Below are 16,952 nucleotides of genomic sequence, written 5' to 3' on the forward strand. Positions count from 1 at the left end.
TGACCTCTGTGTCCTTCTGCTGACAATGTGAAATATCCGGTGAAAAGAGTAAGCCTTCATGGTCCTCTTTCACACGAAATTTCACTTGCTCACACTCAGCGGAGGGGCATGCTCACCAGGGCACAGGCAGGGAGCAGTGCAGCTGGAAATCCATGCCACATCTGTCACGCTCCGAAGTCCCCAGTGCGCCATGCGGATTCTGAGTCTCCCAGTGACCAAAACACATAGGGCTGCCCTGGTGGCTCAGATGGTCAAGAATCTGCCTGCACTGCAGGAGACCTGGGTTTGATCCCTGGGTCGGGAAGATCCCCTGGAGAAGGAAATGGCAACCCACTCCAGTATTCTTGCCTGGAGAATTCCATGGACAGAGGAGCCTGGTGGGCTACAGCCCATGGGGTCGCAAGAGTCGGACATGACTGACCAGTAACACTTTCACTTTCAAGCCAATTCTAAAGATGTATGAACAAATGAGGAATAAAGTAAGAGTTTGATTTTTTTTTTTTTAATCTTCCCTTGGAGGTCAGTCTGTGAACTTCATTCAAATAATAAAATTCCTCTGAGAGAAACTGAAAAACTAGAACTTTATTTCACTGAGAAATGCATGCCATTAATTATAGAAGCTATCAAGACTAATCAGGCTTTCGGTGTATGCTACAGGTTTAACGTTTGTAGCATGTAGTTCATCAAAATTAAAATTCTGAAGATTAGTCAGCAATATACTCCATATAAAATGGCCTTAATCTGTGTGCATACACAGGGTCACGAGAGGAAGATTTAATGCTGGGAGACTTTGCCATATACACATTATGCAAAACTGGAGATTTTATTTAAATTCATAGCATGGTGACGGTGGATTTGGAAAAGACGCTAAAAGTCTAATCTCCCTCTCTATAGATTTTTCATCTATAAAATGAGGTTTTAAATTCTTTACTGTTCTCCTCAGGGCCATTTTGAAACCAAGAGTGTTACAGATGTGAAAATGTGGTAAGAATATCAGAAGAGCTATACAGATGCAAAATTAAGTTATTATTCCTATAACTATCATTCTGACAGAGCAACACGTAGGCTGTTAGATGGGTGGAAAAAGACTACCTAAAATCGAGGCTTGTAACTTGTCTTTACTAACCTGAAATATTAACAGTAATTTTTATATATATATGTATATATATCTTCATGAAATCCATCTAGGCACTTAGCCTTTGACTACGCCAAGGGTAATTTCAAAGTTTCTTTTATCACGCCTACCAGGTCCTTGTAACTCCTCTAAGCTATACTTACAAGTGTAATTAATGGAAGTTTGTTCAAATTTCCACATTGACTGGGAAATGGCTCTAATCAAATGAGGTTTACTTCTATTACCAATAACTGGGTAGAAGGAAATGCAGAGCGAAATCCACAGGGCGCAGTCAAGCAGGTTAAACGCTCAAAAGCTGGAGACTGCTGATCATCCGTGGAGACGACTTCGGGTTCCAGGGTCGTCTTTCTCACTGCCGCAGAGGCAGGCTCCCTCTCCAGGGATGCAGAAGACCGAGACATTGCAGGTTGTTCATTTCAGGTCCTTTCCTGTTCCGAATCCACGAGAATCCACAAGACTTGTGCAGTCAGGTGCGAGGACCTGGTTGCGGTGGCCGCTGAGGCCCGTGGCCGCGTCTTCACTCCCTCTTCCTAAAGACGCCCTTCACGGCTGTGATACTTACAGGGAGGGTCGGCGTTTTCACTTACCTTTCCTTAGAGTCTGACTGAAGGCCTCCCCGGCCACCACCTTTTTGCCTCCAGGTTCTTCCTCTGTTGCTTCCCATAAAGACATACTCTCTCTGCCACTATTGGCCATCACCACGTGTCCAGCTGGACCTCCAGCTCCATGCCATCATCTAAAAAATCTGACGTGGCAGCTTGCCCACCTGCCCGGTGAATGAGACGGCGGTGAGTGCAGGGGTTTGGAAGGCCCCTGTTCAACTGTACAAGTGACAGAAGTCGAGTGAAATCAGCGCCGCCTGTGTTCTTCAGAGGCTCACGCCCACTGTTGAGAATATGGCCTTAGAAATAACAGCTCTATTTCCACTTGATTTAACAGACAAGTATATAATATACTGTGCTAATGTGCACGTGCAAGGCAGCGGGAGGAAGAACCAAGGAGTCACATGGTTTACAGGATAAACTTCCAGGGTTTCACAGAGCGAAGACAACCCATCCCAGAAGAACGTTCATGTCCTGCAGTGCTCTGGCTCTTGGAGGAAGCGAGGGAGGAAGAATACCGGAACTCCAGCAGTCCTGTATTCTCTGAAGCAATCAGATATATAAACTGAGAACATTCTACAGAACTGGAAAACATTATCATATTGGGAAAAATATAATGAGGAAACATCAAAAAAATTTGTTTTTCTCCTGGGGAAAAGAATTATCCTCAACAGTTAGACGAAAATCTTCAAAATTTTACCATAGCTAGTCTTATAAGTAAGCAAAATAAATGACTACCCAGATGATAAAATTCAAGTAATATCAGCAAAAACCTGAAGAGATGACCACAGGGCTAAAAAAACTGAGGAGAAAGCTGGTGGGAGGAGGCATGCAAAAGCTCAGTGACTGCAAGTCAGAAAGCTACTGGACTAGTCATCCTTGCTGGCTTGTTTGTAAGAGGCGGGGTGGGGGTGTCCGGTGGATCCCACCCAGCCTGAGAAGCAGCTTCTCTGGGCAGACCCATCCCTCCTGACATCAGGGCACAGAATAACACAGGATGTCCCTTGCTGAGTTGAATACACAGCAAAGTATTTTAGAAGAACAGATGCCTACTCAAGAAAAACAAGTCGAAATTCCCCTCTGGGAAAAGCCCTCCACCTCATTTGTGACCCAACTGGAGATTACAGAGAAGCCCAAATGTGCTCCAAACCAACAAAACAGAAAGCAATCCCAAGGGCAGATGGGCAAGTCTATGGAGAAGAAAATGTGAGTGTGCCGTCGTGTCAACAGACAGTCCAAGGGAACGGATCCTTCTGCGGCCCCGGAGGGGAGCGCACGCTGAGGCATGTCTGCCCTGCCAGCCACCCTGCCTCCGGGCCGGATCCGTGCTGTGGGCCCAGCGCCGGACAGGACACGGTTTCCCAGCTGTGATGACCGCACACTGGGCGCCCCCCGGAGGAGCTGAGGGCTGACTTCACACAGAAGCGCTGGCCACAGGAGCTCCGTGACTAATACAGAGGAGAGTTCTTGAGAACCGACACCCGTTTCCTCTTCAGAATCACACACCAACGTTGCAGCCAAATTTTACTTAACTTTGTGTCATGATTCTTGCTCAGGAGCTTACGTCAGAGGTCAGCATGTAGAGCCTGTCAGAGAAACCAAACTGCCCTCCAGTGAATCAGGAGGAACTCATGCCCGCTGAAGCCAAGGAGCCTTTCCAGGAGTCCGGGGATTTTTACAAAGTTAATTCTAGGTGCCTCTTCCTCTTCCTTCCTTTCCCTGAAAAGAGTTCAGGGTCCGGGAAGGAATTACTGCAAGAAAGCCAGCCCCAAATTGTCAGATGGCCTGTGTCTCCTGAGCCGGCTCATTGGTTATTTTCCTAAGGCCACAGTGGTCTACTCAAGAATTGAAAATGTTTATGGAAATTTGGAGGGAACAGATAGGAGGAAGAGGGCCAGGAGATCAAAAACTATAAAAGAAATGAATAAATCATTTGCTTTCTTGTCCAATCACTTGATTCACTGCAAGGAAAAATCTTAGCCTGTTTGTTTATTTAATGAAACATAAGTTCAATAACCCAAGTTTCCAAAGAAAAATGAAGACATTTTATTTTGTCCAGCTGCTTTTCATCTTATGCTGCTGAAAAGACCAAAATTCAAAGCTGCTTTGTACGTTTGCAAAAATGAGATGTGGGGCGGGGGGCAGGGGTGGGGGGGAGAAGCAAAAGGGATTTAAATTGTTTTCTTCTCAGACAACTGGGCCTTAGTCTTTAGCAGAAAACTAGGCAAAAATCCAACCATTCAAGGAATCCCACACACCCCCAACACACACACACACACTTTTCAAAAGATAAGACAGTGAGATTTACGGCAGTTTGCAGGAACTCTGCTTGTGCGGGATTTCTTCCGAGGCCCTGCACCCAGAAGTAAAAGTTATCTACTGGCAGAATCTCTGAAAGCCCATCAGAGCAGCTGACACTTTTTTATGGAGTCTCAGAGTCAACACAGTTGCTCTCATTTTGCCCAGCTACTCTTCTAAGCATCTACGGAGCAGCTTCCAGGTCACAGGAAGAAACTCATGGGTCTCACCACGCGCCAGCAGAGGAGGGCACAAACGTCAACCAGCTCAGAGCTGGCTTCACCCCTCCTTTAGGAGTGACGTGGGTGCTGGCATCGACCCAGCACAAAGATTAGCTCTCCTGCTTCCACGTGGAGTTTGCCTGAAACAATACACGTTTTGAGAAACGTCTGAAGACAAAGAATCCATTTACAATTCCAACATGCCAGTTTTCACCATGCAAAAAAAATGACTCCCTCCACCAAGATGTCGATATGATAATGACTATGAGAATACTAGAAGAGTTGGAACAGTAAAAAAAGAAAAAAGAACAAGGATATTGCAATGATAACATATTTATGCAAAATGCCTTTTTAAGCCATCTGAAGTGTAGGTAACATACATGAGCAGGCTCCAGGAGCTGGTGAGGGACAGGGAAGCCGGGCGGGCTGCAGTCCATGGGGCCACAAAGAGTCGGACATGACTGAGCGACTGAACTGAACTGAAGATACATGAAAATGTAAAATACATAAAATGTAAAATACCCTGGAATAAGAACAGAGAACAGCCTGGGAGAGACTGTGCTACATCCAAAGACACTCACATCCCCAGCGAAGCTTAAACCACTTCCTGGGCCAAACAGCTCTGATCTTTAGGGCCCAAGTTGATCTCCACGTGCTTAGTTTTTGGGACTCTGCTTTCTGTGTTGACTGACTTATATTATGGTATAATTATAAACATTTTTCATAGAAGACGAACTGTCATTTGAATGACGTGAATTAAAGAGAGGTCAGGGAAAATGTGTGTATTTAAAACTTTCTGGTGAAAATTCAATTTCAGTGAAATTGAGTATCAGTTTTCTTCAGAAGCAAAACACTCAAAATACAATAGAGTTTTTTAATCCTAATTTCATTTTCGAACTTATGGACATAAAGAGATAAAGTAAAACATCAGAATATTTGGATAAATTACTTAAAGCAATTGTTTCAAACATGGAGAGTTGGAAACCTTTTTTTAAAAAAAAAGACTGCGTGAAGAGACACAAGTGAAAGTGGAAGTGTTAGTCACTCAGTCATGTCTGACCACCCCCGGACTATAGCCTGCCAGGCTCCTTTGTCCAAGGAATTTTTCAGGCAAGAATAATGGAGTGGATTGCCATTCCCTTCTCCAAGGGATCTTCCTGACCCAGGGATCAAATCCACGTCTCCTGCATTAAAGGCAGATTCTTTACCAGCTGAGCCACCAGGGAAGCCCAAGAATAAATAATCACCACTTGCTCCTACTGCTGGGCGGCAGTAACCCAATCCTCACCTAACTGGGGTGCTCAGTGGGTAACCTTGGGGCCCAGCCACATGGATCCAAAGTTCGTGGGGGTCACTGTACTAATGGGGTCAGTCTTAGTAAACCTCTGACTTAAGTAGGTTAAAACCATTAGCTTGATGAGGTCTACAGGGGTGATAACTTCAGAGGTGAGCATTCTTTTTTTTTTTTAAACTGCAAAGGGGAGAGCAAATATTGAAAGTGTTCATATTTGTTCTCAGATAACCATGCCTGCCGTGGATTATTAGGCAGAAAAAAGTCTCAGGTTATTTTAAGGGCAAACCAGATGAGCTTCAGGCTTCTAGGTACCACCACAAGCTGGAGACAGTGAAGCAATTTCTGCTGTTTGTGATTGAATGACCTGAGCAGTCAAGCTGTGTTTTGAAGGCAGCTGGTAGACTTTCATATATATATATATATATATATATATAAAATAATACATACATATATATAAAAAATAATACATATATATATAAAATAATAAATATGCCACCTGTATATATTTTCTGAAAAAATTACTAGAAGTTGCACTCCAATTGAAAGACAAGGGAAAAAAAAACCCAAGCCCACTCAAAACTCAAGGCTGCATTAAAAAACAAAAGTAGGGGACCCTGAGGGCCAGCAAAGGTAAAGCTGAAGGAAAACCACTCCTCCCCAGCATCCCCACACCCTCCTCTGTTCCCACCGCCGTGCCCCACTTCTTCTATGCGGCTAAAGCCAAAGCCACACTTGCTCTGCAGTCTTCCTCTGCTTGAGGCCCCTGGTCAAACACATCACCCCCTCGGATCCCAGGGGGCTTTCTGCACTATCCTCTCTACAGCACGCACACAAACATGTGAGCCAGTAGTTCAGGATTCAGGTACCCAGGCCAGCGCTAGAATACCACCCCACTCCAGAAGCTCTGGGGTCCCCCCCTTGCACCCCACACCTCCAGGGGGAACCATCGTCCTGTGGGTCCCGGAGACGTAACAGAGAACGTGACAGGCAAAGCCAGCCCCTGGGAGAGACAGACAGGAGAGCAATGCAGCCGCCAGCAGGCAGGCAGGTGGTGAGTGCCGTGGAGGAGTCACGTAGGGAAGGGGCTGTGGTGTCAGGAGAGGGGTCTGTGCCAAGTGGGCATTTGAGCAGAGACAGGAAGGGCCTGCAGAAGCGAGCCTGGGGACTATCTGGGGAAGAGGCTTCAGGGCAGAAGCACCAGGCGCTGCAGGCCACGTGGTCGCCAAGAGCCGGACGCACCTGAGCGGCTGACAACAACATCAAGTACAGGTGCAGAGTGCGCCTGCGTGGCTGGAGGAGAGTCGGCGAGGGGTGACTCCAGGGTTTTGCATTAGTTACTGGAAGAGTGGAAAAATGAACTGCTGCCATCAATAAGTACTAATTTTCTAAAGAGAAAACCTAGTAGTTATTTTAACACAGTAACAGCAAGCCAATAAAAATGTCACATGGGATCAAAGTCTGAGTGCGTCTCAAGGATAATTCTCCAAGCCCTATCCAAGCGCTATTCATCTGCTATTGATGCAGAGCAGTAAAACGCCTACCCTCCAAAGCCAAGACTTGGGTTTGAACCCTAACACTGCCACTCTCAATCGTGTAGCAACAGCGAGTCATCTAAGCTTCCGGGGCCTGTTTCCTTACCTGCAGGATGGACACACCGCACCGTGTTACTCTGAGGACTGCACGGATTCAGGCATTAGGACACTGAGCGCTGTGCCCAGGATGCAGTAAGTGCCAAGAGTTATCATCTTTATGATAAGTGTGTCATCTTTATGATAAGCTAGACCTGCAGGAAACTCGGTATTTTCTTTTTGCCTGGTATCAAGGGTCAAGGTAAGAAGGAGACAATAAAGGTATCTCTCTACATTTTTGGTAAAACTGCTACTGAAGACATGCCCATGGTTTTCAGATCCCTTTATGTGAAACTCACAAAATGAACTTTTCTGGACTTAGTTATCACAGGGAAATAAGTGTTCTTTTATGAGAAAGTTACAGCTGCACCAGTCCTAGCATGGGATGGACCACACAGTGAGAAGCCTCTCATTTTGAATTAATTCACCCTGCTGTCTGTTTTGCTCTAGCTGTCAGGAACCACAAAGGGAAGTGTCTCCTCATCTGGAGCACCTCGGCCAGCTTTCTGATGGTAACGGCCTTGCCCTCCATTATTTCACGCTCTTCCTCTCCCAGCTTTACCACCCGGGTTTCCGGGTTTAAAGCCGACTCCACACGATGTCCCGGCAGCCCTTCACCTTTTGACAGCTCTCTCACAGGAGCCTGTTGGCATTTTCGCCCTCAAGTCCCTGGCTCCCAGCGACAGTCCTCTGGGATGCCCATCTCCTGTCCGGCTGACTGCCCACCACCTGCTCCCGAGCCACAGGTTCTCAGAGCCAAGGAAGGCTGCGCTGCCCCAGACAGGGCACTCCCTCCACTTCCGACAGTGTTGATCAGGGCCACGGACATGCTTTCTTTCCTGCTGCAGTTATCCTAGTAAGCTCTGTTCTCGTCTCGCTGAAAATGTCACCGCCATGCCCCATAAAGTCAGAGATAAAAAGTAAAAGTGAGCAGGAAGCTAGCCTATTAAGTCTCTTCTCTGAAGACCACGCAGGATGTTGATTTACTTTGTTCTCTATTGTTTTAGGTTAAAACCCCTTCGTTGAGCTGGGCGAAGGGGGAAAGACTCTTCCTATGTTTCTGGTTGCTCTTGTGTGAACTTATTCACGGGATAATCTGATATTCTGTTTTCAGTGTTGGGCTCCCTGGTCCTCATGTTCCATTAAACAGACTCTCCTGCTAACCAACCAGCTTCCACAGTGTGCAAAGGTGTTGTCAGGATAAACGGCAAGGTCTACAAAGTGCTTGGAATTCTCTGAATAAAAAGCACAGTAGAAGAATAGAGCGTTAGCACGATATTATGCTCATAAAGTGTGGGTGGAATGTGCAAGGAGAAATCATGTCAAAGATGTAAGGAAACTTGAAAGTCTGAGACTTTAAAAGGCTAAGATTATTAAAACACCCAGCTGTTTGACAGGAGAAAATTAAGCTGTTCTCCTGTCTCAAAAGATGTAATGCCACTTTCTCATTACTGACTATACCTCACAGTCTCTTCTTCCTGCACCAAGCTTTCAGAGAAGCCAAGAAAGCTCAATATATGAAAAACTGCTGTACAGATGCACCATAAAATGACAATCTGATCGTGAGGGGAAAGAAACAATGCTTTTTTGCCAAAAATAGCACCTACAGTCATGGGTTACCTGAAGGACCCAAATGCAACACCCCAGTGCCCAAGCAATGTTCACCTCTTGTTCGTGGATACGGCATGAGGCTGTGGGTCCATGCAAGCTGGGGTAATGAAGCTGAGACATCAGCTTAGACTTGGGACTCTGCAGGGCCTGCGTCCCGATGGAAAAGGAAGCTAGAAGGATCTAGTCACTGGAAAGAGAGACTGCAGGCAGCACACGCTTCCCTGGTCTCTCGGTGAAAAGAAAGATCTCTGAGGAGTAAAACGTGATGACTGCATGGATTTGGGATCTAATTTAACACTGTGTCTGAGCAGTGTGGGAACCCACCCTCTGGGGCAAAAATAGCCCAAGGATGGTTCACAGGGAGGTGCTGCTCCTGGGCCACCTGCCAAAAGCAAAATAACACCCATCTGGATGAATGTGGACACCACCTAAGCCACACGTGTTTCCAGGTGAAAAGGTACCAACGTGAAAAATGACGAAATGGGAGGCAAATACACACAGAGGCTTTGTACATACAGCAAACCAAAGACTAGCACTCCCCCCACTTCAAACACTAGGACAAGAGAAAAAAATGACAGGTCTACCTGAAAATCTTTGAGAGGAAAGGACTGAGAACCACAAAGCAAAAACATTATGAAGAAAGAGGCAGGCAGATGTGAAAAAGAACCAAATCATGGCTTCTGGAAATGGACACATAGTCACTGAAAATAGACAAAGAAACAAGCAGCATATTGGATGATGGAAACGATAGAGAACTGGCGAACCAGCAGGTGGAATGGACGATTACCTAGAACACAACTGAACTGAAGAGTCGGGACACGGGAAGGAACTGTTAAGGGACAAGGCGCGCAGAGGGGCCGCCAGCACATGCCCTGTCTGAGCACCAGAGGAGGGGATAAAGAGCAGGGATGACGGAGGCGACGGCAGAGGCTGCTCAGGACTGTTGAACGTCACGACCGCTCACGTGGGGGAGCGCACCAGTTCCCGGCAGGACAAATATCCACACATTTGGTATTTAGCTAATTCTGCACTCGTCAGGGGGCTCCAGAGAAACAGAGTCAGTAATATATATATAAAGAGGACTCTTATAAAGAAGTGCCTCCTGTAATCATCATCTGTCCCAGTGTGGGGGTGAGGGCTGGAGGCTGCTGTAGACACAGGAAGAGCTGATGCCCCAGCCGAGGCTGCAGGCAGGATTCACTGAGGGAGGGTCAGCCCTTCCTCCCCATCAGGCCTTCAGCCAACCAGATGACGAGCCCAGCCACACCCTCAAAGTGAAAGCCACTCAGTCACCTCCGACTCTTTGCGACCCCATGGACTACACAGTCCATGGGATTCTCCAGGCCAGAATACTGAAGTGAGTAGTCTTTCTCTTCTCCAGGGGATCCTCCTGACCCAGGGATCAAACCAGGGTCTCCTGCATTGCAGGTGGATTCTTTACGAGCTGAGCCACCAGGGAAGCCCATGAAGGGCAATCTGATTGCCTCAGTCTGCCAGCTTACAGATGAACCCCATCCAAAACACCCTCACAGAAACACCCGGAATAATCTTCTACCAAATGGTCCAGTCAACACATAACAATGAAGTTAACCGTCACAGACTTTAAGTGAAATTACAGAATGCCAAAAGACAAAAGAAAAATGTTAAATACCCAGAGAAGGAAGACATTTGATCTGAGAAGGAACAAAACGGGCCTAGAGGAACTTCTTCACTGATCAGAAAATATTTATAGTATCTTCAAAGTGTTGAGGAAAAATAACTGTTAACAGAAATTCTTTTTACTCAACCTATTATTCAAGAGTATGGGGAAAAATAAAGACTATTATAGGAACTCTAGGATAAGAGACTTTTCGACTCCCAGCTCAGAATGTTTCTCAGGAGATGGAAAATGCATTCAGAAAGAAGTGGTCGCCAGAGTAACAGTAGCAAAAGCATGAGCAAATCGAAGACGGCGGCACCCGCACACGAGCACTTCTGAGAAAGAATCACTGGAACGTAAGCATTCCTCCAGTTCCACTGTTGTCACTGGTATTACTGTTGGTGATGGCGGTTAAAACAAAACCACTCTGCATTTACTAGATGCAGTGTTAGTCAGTCAGTCGGGTCTGACTTTTTGCGACCCCGTGGACTGGAGAGCCCGCCAGGCTCCTCTGTCCATGGAAGTCTCCAGGCAAGAATGCTAGAGTGGGTCGCCATGCCCTTTTCCAGGGATTTACTAGATGGGTAACGACTAAAATGTTGACAAAGGTCTACATCATCCAAAACTGTTAATGGAAGTTTGATGTTGACACAATTCAAGAGGGATTTGACAATAGTAATGTGGAATATATAGGTGTACCTTACTACCTAGCAACGTTACTTCATGAACAATGGTTTTTTTTTTTAAAAAAAGGATATCATCTTATAACATTTAAAAGCACAACAATGCTCTGTATTATACAGAAAAATATATATACATACAATAGAAATTTTAAAATGTGAATGTGAACAAAAGCTGCTAAATTTAGGTGAGTGGATTCTTATGGTGTGGGCAGGAAGGAAGTGGGATTGATTATGGGGACACAGGAAGACCTATTTATATCTTTTATGATTTACTTTTTTAAAAAAATCTGCAGAATATGACTTCTAAATTTACAAGACCACAAATTATAGGCAAAAAGGTTTTCTCTAGAGATTTTATTTCCATTTTTCTGATACTTCATTTGCAAAGATGACATATTGAGACTGTAAAATGCATGCTGCAATGAAATGTTGGCAGCGAGGTATGAAAGAGCAGTGGGATTTAAACAAAGCCCCATGTGTTTGGTGTAGATCAGGATAATTGACGCCTATTGATGCCTAAGGACTTCATTCCAGTCCTTTCCATCTCCAAATTCTCTTAATCATTATGATGGCAATCACTCAAAGGGGGCACTGGTAGTAACCCCCTTTCACTGGAAAAGAACGAAGTGCAAAATGAAGCAACCTGCCCATGAGATGCACCTTGACCCAAACCCAACCCATCTGACTCCAGAACTAACTATGTCCATTGGGCTAAATCAAGCAGTCCCCACACAGGCACAAGACCACTGCACCTGGCCTCTAGTTTCTGACTATGTATTTTAAGACAAGCTTACGAACAAATGGATCAGCGTGTGTATCTCACAATGATGACCAAGGCAGATTAGACTTAGATCTCTGGCCACTGGCCTGCAATCAGTTCAGCCAGACTGTTCCCTGAACAGGGCCCCCTGTGTGGACAGCTGGCTCCTACACATCCTGCTTCCAGCAACGCTTTGTCTCTCCTCTCTGTGCCATCCCAGATCCCAACACACATACCATGAAGCATGGCAGAAGTGCAGGCTTCCCATCCTAGTTCACAGACAGAAAGCCGAAACTCAGTACTGCCTGCTTGGATTAACTGAGAATAAATCAGATAACATACCCTGAGTGTCCAACACTAGCCAAGATGTGTTCAATTAATGCCTGCTCTGATGTCACCTTACCTTTTTATAGAGGAAAACAGTTGCTTGTGAGCTATTTTGGAACCCAGTGATGAGCCTGTGTCCTAGCTGTCATTCATTATTACTGAGGTGAGTGAATCATTCATTCATTTTCTAGTAACTGTGTACCGATAAAGTGCTAATTTCTACCCTGGGCACTAGGAATAACGTCCATGATATTCTAGGGGACCTGTTTTGGAAATGTTCCTGGATATGTCACTTTTAAAAATGCTTCTATTTTGCAGTCTTTTTAGCTGCACAGAACGACAGAAATAAGGCGCCAGGCTTCCCAGGCGCTGCCACCTGTCTGCTCTACCGCGAACACTCCACAGCTTCGTAAAGAAGTTGGCACTGGCACCAAACTACTCACAGACCACATTTCTCACCTTCTACTTTGAGGACTATTCTGAAAGCACCTCTCTTGCTCGTCTTTGATTTTCACCCAAGGCTGTCCCCACGTCAACCCTCTGCCTGCCGTGGGTTTTGCCTGCCGCCAAAACCTTTGACTGTGTGGATCACAACAAGTGGGGAGACCTAGAAGAGATCCAAGTTGTCACATCGGTCTGTGTGCATGAGCCTCAATTTCTGATCTCATGAGTGGGAGCAACGTGCTCTTGCAGGGAGTGTAGACATTGTCACACGGAAGGCTCTCCAGGTTATTATACTGATTTAACACAACAAACAACACAGCATAGGCCACTTACTAAATTAGCATCAATTGCAGAGCTAAGTAAGCAAAAAGCTGGGATTCGAATGGAGATGCTCTGACTCCCTAGTTTATCTTCAACAAGAACATTACTCATTATCTTCATTTATAGATGAGAAAATAGAGGTTCCATGTGATTAGGCCAACTTTATTTTTATTCTAATGAACATTCCATCTAGGACATGGACAAATTGCAGAGGCAGTATTACCTACATTTATGCACACACAAGCAAATGGGGATGAACTTATGTAACCAAAGAGTTGACTGTGACTTTCGGATGGTGATTTATCACTTCCCTATACCTCCAGGTTCCCGAACTCAGCAGTGTTCACAGGACTGGAAAAGGTCAGTTTTCATCCCAATACCAAAGAAAAGCAATACCAAAGAATGTTCAAACTACCACACAATTGCACTCATTTCACACACTAGCAAACTAATGCTCAAAGTTCTCCAAGCTAGGCTTCACCAGTATGGGAACTGAGAACTTCCAGAGGTTCAAGCTGTATTTAGAAAAAGCAGAGGAACCAGAGATCAAACTGCCAACATCCCTTGGATCACAGAAGAAGTAAGAGAGCTCCAGAAAAACATCTACTTCTGCTTGATTGACTACGCCAAAACCTTTGACTGTGTGGATCACAACAAACTGTGGAAATTTCTCCAAGAGATGGGAAAAATTTTCTGAGAAATCTGTATGTAGTTCAAAAAGCAATAGTTAGAACCAGACATGGAACAATGGATTGGTTTCAAATTGGGAAAGGAGTACATCAAGGCTGTATATTGTCACTCTGCTTATTTAACATATGCAGAGTACATCATGTGAAATTCCAGGCTGGATGAAGCACAAGCTGGAATCAAGAGAAATATCAATAACCTCAGATGTGCAGATGACACCTTATAGCAGAAAACAAAGACGAACTGAAGAGCCTCTTGATAAAGGTGAAAGAGGAGAGTGAAAAAGCTGGCTTAAAACTTAACATTCAAAAAACTAAGATCATGGCATCCGCTCCCATCACTTCATGGCAAATAGATGGGAAAACAATGGAAACAGTGACAGACTTTATTTTCTTGGGCTCCAAAATCACTACAGATGGTGACTGCAGCAATGAAATTAAAAGACACTGCTGCTTGAAAGAAAAGCTATGACCAAGCTAGACAGCATACTAAAACCAGAGACATTTCTTTATCGACAAAGGTCTGTCTAGTCAAAGCTATGGTTTTTCCAGTAGTCATGTATGGATGTGAGAGTTGGACCATAAAGAAAGCTGAGTGCCGAAGAATTGATGCTTTTGAACTGTGGTGTTGGAGAAGACTCTTGAGAGTCCCGTGGACAGCAACTCCTATCCAACAAGTCCATCCTAAAGGAAATCAGTCTTGAATAGTCATTGGAAGGACTGATGTTGAAGCTGAAACTCCAATACTTTGGCCACCTGATGTGAAGAACTGACTCACTGGAAAAGACCCTGATGCTGGGAAAGACTGAAAGCAGGAGGAAAAGGGGACAACAGAGGATGAGATGGTTGGATGGTATCACCAACTCGATGGACATGAGTTTGAGCGAGCTCCAGGAGTTGGTGATGGACAGGGAGACCTGGTGTGCTGCAGACCATGGGATGGCAAAGAGTGGGACACGACTGAAAGACTGAACTGAACTGAATACTTGCAGGTGGCGCTGGTGATGAAGAATCTGTCTGCCAAGGCAGGAGACTTAAGAGATGCAGGTTCCATCACCGGGTTGGGAAGATCCCCTGGAGGAAGATATGGCAACCCACTCCAACATTCTCACCTGGAGAATCCCATGGACAGAGGAGCCTGGTGGGTTACAGTCCATAAGGTGACGAAGAGTTGGACACGACAGAAGCAATTCAGCACGCTTGCATGCAATATTGTCTATAGGGTAAAACGGACAGATCAGGGTAATTTATTTGAAACGGGTATTTTCAAAAAACGGTTTTACAGTCTCTCAGGAAAATGGCAGAAATAACATAAGACTCTAGATTCATTGCAAATTTCTGACATAATCCACATTTATAAATAGTAATGTCTATAGAAAAAAGCATCCCAAATTCATCCAATTCTTATAGAGCAAACTCATTGGAACAGATGAGGCAGGCAAGCTTGCATTTTCACATCAACTATAATTAAAGATTTCATAGTAGAGACTGAGCCAATTTTTAAACATTTTAAAAGCAATTTTGCATATTGGTACATAGTTTCCTTAATTTTAATTTTAGTCTTCTTAGTATTTCACCAAGTTACTCTATCAATTTTTCGGTGATATCTCACTTTAAATGGTTTCATAGTTTATGTTATTTGTGTCAGAAAGAGTTCTGATATTAATTATATCTTTTTGATATGAGGTCTTACACATATTTATGAAATAAAAAAAAGCACAAACCTAAAGTTTTTTTTACAAGCTTGAAAGCAAAATCTATTTTTTCCCCTTAAGTTTATACTCAAAATTCATTGTGAGTCATTATCTGGCTGACATGTTCCACAGACAGATATCAATGTATTTCAATATAAGATGTCACTTCATATCCTTGGGGTGTTACACAACATACAGCAGATGCATATAACATCTTAAAAAAAAAAAAAAAAAGCCTGAATTCTGAAGCACATTCTGCCCAGAGTTTGGACAAGGGGATGTGGACCAGTATTCTCCTTTTGGTACTTTGAGTCACTTATTTTTGCTAAGTTCCTAGTAGTGAGATTCCTGACCTAAAGGGTACAAATGTTTTTATTTAAAAGTACTATTCTGATTTACAATATTATTGGGAATTTTTCAGGATAACTATTCCCTTGCAACCTCCTCTGGATTCAGTTTCATTTTAGAATAGCTTTTGCTAGTTTTACAGGATGCAAATAGTAGTTCATTGGCATTTTAATTATCTTTTATATCAATTTATATCAATTTTAATTATCAATTTAATAATTTTTCCCAAATGATGAGCTCAATAAGAATAATCTCTTGACACCAGAGGCACTTAGAGTTGTGGGGAAGTTCATGTTATGGTTTCTTTACGTAAAGTGTCTTTGAATTTTCCTTACACACATTCTTTATTTTTAATTACTTGTATAATGTGCTATATATATTGACCCTTGACCATCACGTTTATCACAGACGTTTTTCCATGATTATTTTTTCACCTCTAGTTGTACTTTAGTTGTATTGATTTTCACTGTACAAAATTCAGGTCTTTGCACTTTTAATTTGTAATTCCTTAAAATGCTTCCTTTAGTATAAAACTGTCAGTTTTGAATAGCTAACTCATATCCTTTTAAAACTAATAACATTTTTATACTTTTCTTGACTTAATAAATGCCTGATATAGATATGATTAGAAAACTTACTTCATTCCCAGTAAACCACTACTTCCCCATAAATGAGTTTAATTAACAATACAGAATTCAGTCAAATAATGTTAAAACTCAGGCTTGGCTTATTGGTTAAAACAACATTGATCTTTACTTTTTTCTAGCTCTTTATAAACATTTTTACAACTTTGAGGTTACTGTTTATTACATGAAAATCTCTTTGCAACTGTTTCAACACAGTCCAACATAAGATTAGGGGCATGCACTCAAACAGTGCTTCTTACTTAGTGACTGGTACATGCCTCTCAGCTCCAAGGGGTAAGAAAGACATATCAGAACTGATCCTTGCACTCAAGTATGTTTCAGTTTGTTTTAGAAGGCCAGGAAACACCGAAAATCAAGGCAGAAAATCATAAGCACAAAAGGAATCTCCAGGGGATCTTCCCAATCCAGGGATCAAATCCAGGTCTCCCCCATTACAGGCAGATTCTTTACTGACTGAGCCACCAGGGAAGCAAAAAACAGAAATAATCTAGATATTAAATGTCTGGTTGAGAGAAGGACAAGAACAGGGTGAGGATACTAGTTAGGTGACTCGCCTCAGATTTATTCTCTAAATGCTGTTTTATAAACATGAGTTTTAAAGCAGACCCAGTAAA

The sequence above is a fragment of the Dama dama genome, chromosome 26 (assembly GCF_033118175.1).
Source record: "Dama dama isolate Ldn47 chromosome 26, ASM3311817v1, whole genome shotgun sequence".
Lineage (NCBI taxonomy): Eukaryota > Metazoa > Chordata > Mammalia > Artiodactyla > Cervidae > Dama > Dama dama.